Source organism: Bombus huntii, chromosome 1 (genome assembly GCF_024542735.1).
Source record: "Bombus huntii isolate Logan2020A chromosome 1, iyBomHunt1.1, whole genome shotgun sequence".
Lineage (NCBI taxonomy): Eukaryota > Metazoa > Arthropoda > Insecta > Hymenoptera > Apidae > Bombus > Bombus huntii.
Genome location: NC_066238.1, coordinates 5,899,179 through 5,912,045, shown reverse-complemented (window position 1 = coordinate 5,912,045; position 12,867 = coordinate 5,899,179). Strand labels below are relative to the sequence as shown.

Genomic DNA, 12,867 nt, shown 5'->3' with positions numbered 1-12,867 from the left:
AGCTTTCCCTCTGTCCCTCCTGTCATCCCGTCATTCCGCTGCAACCGCATTATTGCGTCCTGATGCGCTCCGCTTCGATGTAAACAGCTTCACGGCTAATGATATAATTAGACTTCTCTATCAATTTGCGTACGGCCCTCGGACTTCCTCTTCGCTGTTCGACTTACAACCTGCCTGCATTCTTGCCCTACTTTTACGTGCAAATTATCCTTCTTCCTTCTTTTAACGGATCTCGATATTTTATGCAAGCGTACGATGTGTTTTTTAATTCGTTCGTGATCGATATAGAGTAGGTTGCGATGAAGCAGCTTTTTTACTCTGCTTATTGAGATGTTGTGCTATTTACTTCGCTGTCCATTAGAAGAGTCATCTGTTTGTTTTAATGTATCTTCAGGGTCGATTTTAGATCTAGATTTTAGATGAAATTTGTATGTTTTGGCGTCCTCTGTACCCTTAACGATGAAAGCTCAAGGAATAATTAATTTTCTAATCACGTGAAAATTGCACCCACGAATCGAATCGTTGCATCGTATTTCGTATCAGTAGAATTTGTATCTGCCTTCTTAAAATTGTTGTTTAAATATTGGCAATATAAATAAAAGTAAGAACGATTTAATGCAGAGAGAAAAATCTCTTACTGAATTTAATGAGTTTAATAAAGAAACCAAAATCAGCTCTTTAATTCCAGCATATTGGAATGAGTGGCCACGTGGTTCTCAGACCACCGTGGAATTCAGATTATATCCTTCGTTAAATGTTACATCTGATTGACAGTACGTATACATATATTTCGTTCTTATCTTATCTTCGCTCTTATCTTCGTTTCTTAAAGTGCCCTAAATTTAATTCGATTTTTAGTAATGCTATTTCAATTTTTACTCAATTTATTTGTTTATTACTATTATTTCACTTGATATCGTTTGCATTACATTTTACTTACATGAATGTTACAAATTGTAAACCTTACAAAATTGTTTTACGTATGGAGAAACGAATTAGTCGAATATCAAAATAATATTTCATTACTAATTTAATAATTGCACACCTCTAAATGTTTCATTCCATTGGCAGTTTTATTTTATACCGTACCATATGTTATATCGTATTTTATTTTCTAATTTATTTGTTTCGTTCTTATATTAAATTGTACAACTTGATGCCACACCCTGTAAATTCTCCATTTTAGCTTTGTATAGGAACGAACTTGAATGTTCCCCATGGGTTGGCACTAGGATACACCCTCGGTAACCTCTGCTTGTCGTTAAGGGCGGCTGAAAGGGGTTGGACAAAGGGGTTAACTACCCAATCCTGATAGAGGCAACAGTTAGAGGATCGAACTGGACGAAGAAGGGACGGCGTACCACTCTTCAGACGGATTGTTCCAGTTACTTTCAAATCAAAAGTTTTATTCCAAGACGAGAAAGATTTATTCCTATCTCTTTGAACTGTAACAAATTTTCGTGATATTTCCTGAATCTATTTAACTTTTTTATATATTAATATTTTCGCTTAATTGTTAATCATTATTGAATTAACAATTATTTAAACCATTCATTACTATACACGATATATTATAATTGTTTCTTATAGAATTTGTTTAGTGAAAACTATATATTAGAAACTGTAACGAAATTAGAAGTTTTTATAAATTTGTTTCATTCTGTTTTGACTGATTTGATAAAATATTTCTGAAGAGATAATATATATAGGTTTCATATCTTTCTTGCCATTCTGTGCAGAGGAAAGATTTCAGATAATTTATTTATCTCATTTTTCGAACGAGCATTTTTCATCAATCTTTGCATTTCATTTCCATAATACCAGATTTTTGTAGTCAGACCAAAATACTACTTACTGATACAAAATTTTATATATTTGGACTTTATACATTTTATATATTAATATTTGAATGTTATAATAAATACAATGCCATGCAAATGCTTTCTGTGCCTATTGTACATGGTAAAATAAACAAAATCCGTATTATTAATAATTTTCCTATATCTTTCTGAAGAATAAAAATTCCAATAGAACTGAAAGAGGACTATAATATTACTGTATCACCGGTGATCTTTTTACGTTCAACGTTCAAATATTTTCTCATAATTAATATATAGAATATTATTCAACTGTACCGTAGAAAAGTTGTTCTATCGTTATTCGTCGTCTTTCAGTCGAAATCGATTAGAAACACCATCGATCGAGCGTACCAATGGTAACTGCATATCGTATTATTAGTACGCCTCTGTGCAACGCTTGGTTAGCTTTCTGAGGTAAACAGTTTCACGCGTAATGACGTAATGAACTTCTATCAATTTACTTTGCTCGCGATCTCTTTCCTCTCTGCTGCTTTATTTACCTGTTCGTCAAGATCGGTAGCCCGTTCGTAATTATTATCCTGTCATAAAGCCGCAAGACAGATTGTAAGTTCGTTGGATCTATGAGAAGATCCATTAAGCGCACGATACCAGTGTACAAGATTTTATCATCTTTATTATTTGACGTTTCGTTTATCGCTAGTCGAACAATGCAAACGCGGATTCGTTCGCAAAAATATTAATCTATTAAGAAGAAATTCTGCCACGTGAATCATCTTCGTCGATCGATCTCGTTGATCATGATTGATAATCGAATCAACGATGAACGAACAAATTTGACACCGATGAAATATTATTCCGCTTGGTTCCTTGTTTATAAATTGCCGCGAGATAATCTTGAAATCCTATGATTACAAATATTTTGTTGCAAATGAAGATGAAACAATTTACGATTATGCAAAATTGTAATTTTAGAGATTTCCTAAAGGATGGAAAGTAATGAAATAGCTTTATATTTGAATTATAAAGACTTGGAATTTGAAGCAACTTTTTAGAAGAATTAAAATATTTTTATTTTCTACATTTCTAAGGATTTCTTTAATAAATTTTAGGTGCTACTAATTTTTCACTCAATTTTTTGTCTTATGATTAATATTTATTAGATAACATTTAAATCTTCGCTGGATAGAAGCTACTATTCTATTTTTATATCTTTATCTATATTTCTTGTAAAATCTCCTATTTCTCGATAGAAAATGTATGTACTAATAATGCATGCACATCCTTAAGATTTGAAATAGGATATTGACTCTGCCGTAGAATCCGTACGATTGGAATTAAACTATCTTGTGGCCAATTCGTTTATCGCATTGATCACCTTTTTAGACGCTCACAACATGTCATATGACCTAGCGATGTTCTACCTTATAATTAGTATTTATTAAACAGCATTTAAATCTTCGCAGAATAGAAGCTAATATTCTATTTTTATATTTTTATTTATATCTCTTATAAGTTTTCCTATTTCTCGCTAGAAAATGCATGCACCAAGCAATAAATCTTAATTTAAGCAACGCATAAAATATTAATAGAAAACTATAACGACATCCTTAAGATTCGAAATAGGATATTGACTTTATCGTAGAATGCGTGAGGTGAGAATTAATCTGTCTTGTGGCCAATTCGCTTATCGCATTGATCACCTTCTTAGACGCGCATAAGATGTCATATGGCCTAGTTTAAAATTATGCTGATCATTATCGAGCCATACATCTAATTAAGACGTCGACGACACGTTACAGCGAAAGATTTGAATATGAAACTAGCCAGATAACTTTCCAAAGCTTCCAAACTTTTTCTGCGTATCTGCTTATCATTTACGACTTTATATTCGTGGTTCTTTCTTCGAGGACCGCAAGAAATCACAGCGCAGAAAGGTGAAAGGGAAAAAGAGAATCCTTGTGTTATTACGCGTGACAAGGGCGCATTAAGTTTCTGGATGCACCTGCAAAGATAGCAGAAGTCCGGCAGTAAATTCATTATAAACGACATCCTTTGGCATGTCTTACGTGACTTCCAATCTGAACACGAGCATGGCTTTACGACGAAATCGAACGAGACTTTCTATGTTAAATAAAACCGCATCTCGTGATAATTCGAACGCCAATAAATTTCTGAACTGCAGTTGGTCAGAACACGTCGAGCTTCGTCTGTGGTTCGCATCGATATTTCGTTTAAATCCTTCATTCATCGCGCTTCTTGCTTTTGTTTGCCTGCTATAGTGGTATGTGGTGCATAAATTATAAGTCGCGTCGAATGTTGTACAAATTTTTGTTTCTACTTGTTTGATGAATTTGTAGAGCTTGTATAATACGTCGAACATCGATGATGAGATTTTTAAGGCAGATTAAAGTGTCGAAAATTGATTTATGACCGAGTGCGATGGAAACCATTGATCGATCGACGAGAATGAGGTGATTGTGAATCGAGAGGTGATTGTGCTGAATTTCATCGAGTATGTATATATTTTATTGCAGTAGATGAAAAGGGAAAGGACTAAGAAAAAGGGTATCTGTGTCGTAAATGTAAATGTATTCTAGATAATTATTATACAATCACCAGATTGTAACAGAAATGAAACTTTCAACGCTATTTTGTTTATAATTAAGCCTTGAAATATAACGTCCAAGTGGATGAATGTAATATACAATTTAAATCGTGTCCATGTCACGGTATACTTAAATATACTGTTCTATTTCTAATTTTATTAATAATTTAATAAAAAATAAAATATGTCGTATTTTTTAGAAACAATGATTCTATCATAAAAGAAGAACGCAAATTACAATGAAATTTGGAAGGAAGTGGGCGAGATAAGTTATCAAATGGAAGCACTTTAAAAAGAAACAATTAAACGACCATGTGATCCGAAAGGATGTACAACAGTTGCACAGTGCAAACTACTTAATGCATGGTTTCACGCGTAATGATCCAATGAACTTCTATCAATCTACTCACGCGAGGTTTCCACGACTTGACCATTACCCTTGCCACGAACAAGCAACGAGGATTTTGCAAGCTGCACGATCCAACGAACCTTTCTATATTAGGTCGACCGCGATGCAATTTTAAATCATCCTTCTCCGTAATGAAAATGTTGATATTTTTTACTAATAAAAAATATTCATATATCTCTCGCTCGATTATATTCCATATTCTTTTTTATATATTTTATTCTATTTTATACATAGTCCATTTGATATCGTAAAGAAGTTTTAACGATGGTCGATGAAAAATTTATATGTTTCGCAAATGATGTGAAAATTATGTGATAATTTGCCACACACGTAGGACGAAAGAAAACAAAATGAATTTTATGTTAAAGATCGTTTGCCTGAAACCTTTCACTTGATATTCTATTTTTCTGTTTTCGCACGAAAATAACAAATGAAAAATATAATTTTACTTATATGCAACGTGTTGATAAAAACATTTATCACAGCTAACGATGAAATCACCTTTTAAACGTTATTATTAACAAGGTCAGATTGATATTACAAGACGTTGCAGCATATATCTTCCACTGCGAGGTAGTTACATATCCATGTCATTATTTTCAGATCATTGTACGCAATTTATCGTCGAAGCTTCAAATTGCTCAAACATTATAGGGTATTCACGCGTTACATCTTTTAGATCATCAATAAATCCTTTCAGTTTATACATATAAACATTTATCGCGCCGTTTAACAGGAACTAGCTGGCAAATGAAATACGGGCTGTTCGAAAATTATCCTGAACATGATGTATCAACTTTATTTATGCTTATATTCATTTGGTGCATTTTCATCTGCTCGGTTCGCGCAAATGCAATCTGTTTCAATCAATTCGGATGTCTAGTAATCGTTTAAAATCACTCGCGGCACGATACGTATCTGCGTGTTACGCGGATAACGTTCTATATTATATAATTATCACGTTGTGTTATTGATAAGAATAATAATCGATCACTCTGATCGTAAATTAAGTGTCCGTCGGTGATTCCGCGACTGACATTACCCGGATACATCTCGTCTCGTTACTTTTCAATTTCTCGTTCGACCGGGTGTCGTATGATAAATCGAGCGTATCCAATCAGAACGGTTGCTTCCAGCTTGGTTACTTCTTTGTAGAAATAAGAATAGGAAAGGGCAAACCGTGATAAAGCTAGAAGAAACAAATTGTGTAGATTTCATGGAAATGATAAAGTTGAAAATAAATAGAGTAAAAAGTATGGGATCGTTGGGAAAGTTGGTAGCGAAATTTATAAACAATTTAGAGATAATGTATTTTTGTAGAATTAAATTTCTTGCTGTTATAAAGAAAATTATTTGATATAAATAATAGATGAAGTTGAAATTCTATCTATCGTTTATAGATGATATTTATTTTTTAGATCGTGTCATGGAATATGATCTTATTACACAGTGACATAAACACGAATAATAGGTATTATAGAAATATTTAAAAAATATAAATATAGGTTTAAGTTAAAATTAGTTCTAACAACAGGTAATGGTAAAATTAATCCCAATGAAGATAGAAAAAATGGGAAATCTAATTCAGAAAATAAATATTCGTCTCCTCGTGTGAGCCACAGCAACGATAACATGAATGCATTTCTTTGCGTAATGAAAACTAAACGAGATATTTTCAGGATTATTTCAGTATTTTTAATTTTTTTAAGTTTTAACTAATTTGAATCAAGAAGAATGTTACAGTAACAATTTCCTTGATAACTAACAATTAATTGTAATATCTAATGGCAGAAATTTTTATAATTTGATGATTGTACAATTTCTTAATGATATACAGGATCAAATAATATGCATTAAAACATTAAGTACGAATTATAATTAATTTTTACAATACTTAATTTATACTACATACGAATGAAACAGCACACAAATTGAACAATTATCCAAACATCTTAAAAACAAATCGTGTGAAACTGGATCTTGTACGCCGTTGGCGTAAATACGGTATCGCCAATCACTATGGAATCGCGTAATAACGTATTGAATACGGATATTAAGCGACATTATACAATCAGGTTTCCAATAAAAAAAATAATACTTCCGTGTTGTGTGGTCCGTCATTGTGATTTTGTAATCTTGGTGTACGCAAAAACAAGTACGGCCATATATGTATCTATATTAAAATAACGAGTGATCAGCTAATGAAAAATGCGGTTAGATGACTTTTTTTTGCTTCATACTATTTCCATCAATGCATTTGTTAAAAGCATTAATGTATCTTCATAAAAAAGCGTTCATATATGTTTGAAACTAGCATCATTATCAATAATGATCGAATAAAAGAAATCTTGTAATCTATACTATAAATTAGGAGAATTTATATATATAAATGCATAACAATCCACGATCTAGTTATCACTTATTATTTCGTATAATATATAAATTATAGCTATAAATTATTTCGCACACGAGAAATTTTTTAATTTAAAACCTCGTTGTAGAAGAAAGGTTTTGACCATGCTTGGGCAAGAATTAGCCTGGTACACGCATAAAATAATTTCCTAGCGATTGTCTGAATGAGATTAGGCAAATTCGCGTACACTTGACAAATTTCTAAAACTTGATTTGCTCGGAAATGAAACTTCCAACGCACTTTTGTTATCCTTGACTTTCGCCGTGTTTCCATTCATAGAATAGAATTAGAATATCTTCAATCGTACCACGAATTTACGGACCACGCACAGTAAAATTTCATTTATTGAAACGAAATAGTCAATGCCCAATTAACTGAACTATTGTCGATTGAATCCAGTTATCTAAACGCGAGCTCCCGCTATGTGACCAGAAAATAACAAATACCGGGGAAAATGAGTGAACTTCTATTACATGAACTTCAATTACAACGTACTTATAAACTGCTATTCCCCGACAAGTTCAAAGTTCAAATAAACGGAGTTCTACTGTGGAGTATGAGAGAAAAGAAATTCACGAAAAAAGAAAAATGTTGATTGCAAATCGCCATTTTCCTGAAGCTCGCTTCTTCCCGATGAGGAACGAATCCGCGGTTAATCGTGCGTGAACTCGGGTAAAAGGGCTCGCGTGCCAACACGCATAAACGGCCGGGTGAACAGAGCGCGAGACTCGAGTAGATCGCACGTGGAGAAGCAGCATGGTTCGGTTGAAAAAATTTTCACCAACGACTCTCGTTTCACGGGATCGTCGCGTGACGACGCGACGCTCGTGGGCCGGGGTTGCTTGCGCAACGGAACGAACGAGATCGTTGTCGTCTTACCGGGTCGAGGCGTGGGCGTGTGCGGCCTGTTTCGAGGAGCGCGCGCTTCCGGGGCAAAAATTCGAGTCGCTCAGGTGCGACAGAGCACGGAAATTGGAACGTGGCATGGTAGCCAGGTGTAGTACCCTGGAGAAATCGGCTGATCGATGTGAGACCGGCGTATCAGCCTGCTTCCAACCAGTAAATTCAACGACCAGTGTCGAAACAGCACGGAAATTTGACGACGCTTTAAACAAGAGAAGACTACGAAGTCGACAAAGTCGAAGTTAGTAGGATGTGGGAGTAGAAAGTCTTGATGAAATATATGCGAAGCGATGAAGTTAAGTGCGAAACCTGGAACCAGTGAAACGCTGCTTGAACAGCTCTAGACATCACAGCTCTATGGGAACCGATGTATGGTGGAATGTTGAATTTGGTCGTCGCGGCAGAAGTCAATTTGTAGCTTTTGCTCGGCTGCTAATACGTTTCAGAAGAACAGGGATACACGTATATTTAAATGGAAAGTTGATAGGAGGAGTCAATTGAAAGTGCAAGTCGATTCAAATATCAAAGGTGTAAGACTTGAGAATTGCTTGAGCGTTAATGTTGTCTTATAAAATGCAATTTTTAACGCATTATGCATTGAACTTACGTTTTGAAAATGTTGAATAGCATAAGGAGTTTCTAGCACAAATGATCTTTTATAATGTAATAACAATTAACTCTATACATCGCTACTAGTATCTAATGTTTTCCTTCTGGATAGTTCATACGTGGAAAAGATAGAAAAAGATATATAAATTCGTTACTTTCTACGTGCAATAAGCTGTCTTGAGAAACTTTTTCTTACCATGATTTCTGCATCGTGATAAAATTCTGAATATTTTAAATACACAATTACAATTTTTTTAATATTATATGAAAGCTATTATTCAGACGACTTTAACGATGCACAACACGCATGTATACGTATACGAAAGAGAAATATTGGTATCTTATCTAGGATATAACATTTAATAAAAATCATCGTTTGAAAGTACATGTTTACTTCTTTCTTATATCTTACATCTTCTTATATATTTCCCTAAAATACACACTCAACACAATTCGACGATTCTAACAAACACAAACTCGACTTGAAGGAAACATGAAATTCCAGCAGAACCTGTACAATCCGCACAGCATCGAAAATACACCTGGAACCGTAAAACCGCAATTACGGAGATGAAAGTAGCCTGCAGAAATTCAGGGAGTGTAAACGAAGAACGGTGTTTCGCATCCCATCGACACGCGCGATCTTAACGAGACCATTATTCAAGAATCGTTCGATTCTCCCGCGTAAAACGACCACTCGATAAATAGCCGGGCCGTTTTAATTACCTAGCTGAAGGAAGAAGAAAACGTAGCCGGCCGTTGGACCGCTCGTAGCTTCCCGGTTCACGCAGCCCCGTTTAATTAGCCCCGCGTTTCGTTCGCCTTATCAATTATCCACTTTCCGCGTAATAACACGTGTTATTCTCGGCCACGGAACCGGATAGATAAATATATTTAACCGATCAATCAGCCTGTATACCTACGTGGAAACACTGTTGGCCGTGAGAAAACTTCTTCTTCGTCGGACCGAAGCGGTTCATCAGTTTCCAGGAGCTTCGCGAGTGACAGATCCGGTGGGTTGACTGACTGGCCACAATGGAAACGCGCCGGCTCGTTGCGTGTCAAGCCTGTTATGTAGGTGTCAACACCATTCCAAGAATCGTTTTTTATCGTCCTTTCCATTCTACGCCGGCATTTCTTCCTCGTTCTACAGAGCAATTCCTGATCGCGGATCTAATCCGCCACATGGCATCTCTCGTTCTTCCACACCCGCTATTCTACGCTATTCGAGGCTCGTGTCTCGGTCGGCCTCGTCACGCCTCGCGACCCTGTTCGCTCGAAATGTCCCGTACACGGAGCTTTCTGCTTCGTTACGGAGAAGAATTTGTTCGGAACGTGATATGAGCATTGCTAATGAAGTCTTTGGAAGCGTAAACGATCGGTGGGCCGATTAAATCTTTCGTTGGAATGGGCATGTTGAATGTCTGAGATTCATATACATATGTATGTTTTATACGACGATGTTGGAAATTGTGAATTTTGTCCGTATTGATCATTCGGGATTTTTGAACTTACTTTGGAAGTAATTTTGAAGAAATTTTAACTTTTGTTTCTATCGCATCGATCTTGGAAAGTTCTATTGTCAAACGTTAGAATAATTGATTTTTAGGGGGAAGAATTTGTTTTGTTCTCTCGTTTCATAGAACAAAGGTATTGAAATTTACCGGTCAACCTAATAGGTAATATTCAATACTCGTTAACTTCACTTATTTTCCTCTTGAACGAAACTCATATAAAATTCTTAATCATTTTGTAGAAAGTTGTCATTTCAATATGAAGCTCTAATTTCAGCTTGTATTTTTATTTTGCTAGTCTCTTATAAGTATTTTTAATTAACGAGCTGATAAGAATAATGCCTGGGAATATCAATTAATTGATAAAATATTGTATATAAAATATAAAATACTCGAGTAGTATCTCGATGAAAAATCTTCTGATCGTTTCCAATTTGTAATAAATAATCTCAGGCATGCGCTAAGTCAGTTGAATAAATCAATATGAAACAGTCATAACATAAATTTTAATAGTTCCATTGAATGTTTTAAACTAATAGCATTCAGCCTATAAAATTTTTATACATTTACAATATAAAAGTGATATACACGCGAGTGATAAATTAGAACCGACCAATGATTAGGATTAAGAATTATGATACATCTTAAGAGCAATTCAAATTCAACACACTAAAAGTAATATAAATTCGAACCAGTTCTTACAAAAAATACAACCAAAGACCTTTTATATTCGTATTTAATATTTTATTCGACTATGCAAGAAATGATCGGTAAGTAGGTACATGCGAAAGCTCTGGGCTAGTGGCGTATTATTAATTTTTCAATTACTTGCTAATTGTGGGGCTATTAACGTAATATCTTCTAATACCTGTTATTTGCTTTAGTCGCTAGCCTCGGTGGGAAGGGAGTTTTCTTTCGGAATACGGCGAGTTTCCTCGGGGGCGTTTGATATTCACATCCCTACGCAATCGTTCGTGACGCTGCTAAAACTCGCGGATAATGTTAATACCGAGGCTAAAATCAGCTACATAGTCAACCGTAATTCTTGGTTGTCAGGATGCAGTACGCGCAACCTTTTAAAGTAAATTGCAACCCCGATTCTACGGTGAACTATGAACATACGGTACCCGACGACGATTCATTTTCACTTCTATGCGAAAACCATAAGTGACAAAAGCGTCAAAATTACATCTTTCGTCTTTCGTGAAAGAGCAGTTTTGAAATTCAATATATATTGTCAACCAATTCCACATCAAAATTATCTTTTTATTTCATTCTGGGATTAAATGTATGTTTCTATTAGTTTGTTAAATATTTGAAAGATACTAACAATGTTCGATATATGCAGATTTATATTAATTAAATTAAACTGACTAATGTCATTTGTTTTTTATTTACCACCTATTTTGCAACTATTTCATATTCACTTATCCATATGACATAAAAGTCAGAAAATTATAAAATATGGGCTTATAACGGTATTCTTGTGTAATCCTGCGAGAACTGTTCGTTTAGGAATGAGCTATCGATTCTTATGTTGAGCAATGCAATTTAAAGAAACCGTTCATAAATCTCCCCATCTTCTAAAACCAACTGTCGTAACCCAATGGAAAACTCTGATTGAGAAACCCATTAAAGACCAAGCAATTTTTCATCAAATTTCATAAAATTATAGAATCTACGTGAAAGAAATTGCGAAAAAAGAATTACTAAACTAAATCCTTATAATTCCTTTTCAATGATAGTGTTGAGAAACAGAATTCGATAATGGAAAATGGTGAATTAAATAAATATGGACGATTAGCCTGTTAATATAATTTATCTGACGAAAGATAAAGAATGCCATATCATCGGCTTCCTTTTCCCTGCTATAACCATTTCGATGAAACCAATCGCACTTCTATTTGCATCTCTGCAATTTCATTGACCACGTAAACCGTGTCTCTCTTTGAGAACCAACGTAATCGACGAGGGAGCGTAAGGGATTTTCGCATGATGACACCGGTGAAACAGCCCTCTAATAATGTCCCGACGATAGCAAACGAACCAGCGATATGCGCGACGGTAACCGGTTAATTATCGCGTTTCTATTTCGGACACGCCCAGGTCTTTTTTAGGGAGAGACAAAGAAGCGGCCTCGAAATCCATTGTCGGGGAAGCCATCGACCGAACTGGATTCCCGAACGGACGCATCTCACGTAAAGGAGAATTAGGCTAGAGAGAAAGAGAAGAAGATACAACGTTGTTGGTGTGGTGCCTTTATAATTTTACGCGCTCGCCAAGGGTAGCTGACGGAAATTAAAACAGGGAAATTAACTGAACCATCGTCACGAAATACCAAGTCGATGTAACGAAATCGTTTACGCGTTGCTGTGGTGGAATCGCCGACTATCATTTTCAGCTGGAGAAAGAAGTAGATTCGATAAAAATTCGTAGATTCGACTTTTTGAAATGTTTCATATACTTTATCGAATCAGTGGTAGTTTAAACTATCGGAAGTTTGAGCTGATTACGCTTCCAAAATCAAATCCTAAGAGTCTGTATTAGCTTATATTTATAATGTTTAATGTATCGTACATATGTGTACATGTCTT

At 35.1% G+C, this 12,867-nt stretch overlaps 1 protein-coding gene across 1 annotated transcript in view; it reads left to right on the top strand.

The window, feature by feature from the left end:
- The window catches only part of LOC126872687 (protein cortex-like), a 250,345-nt gene that overhangs the window by 205,078 nt on the left and 32,400 nt on the right, over window positions 1–12,867 (top strand). The window lies entirely within an intron of this gene.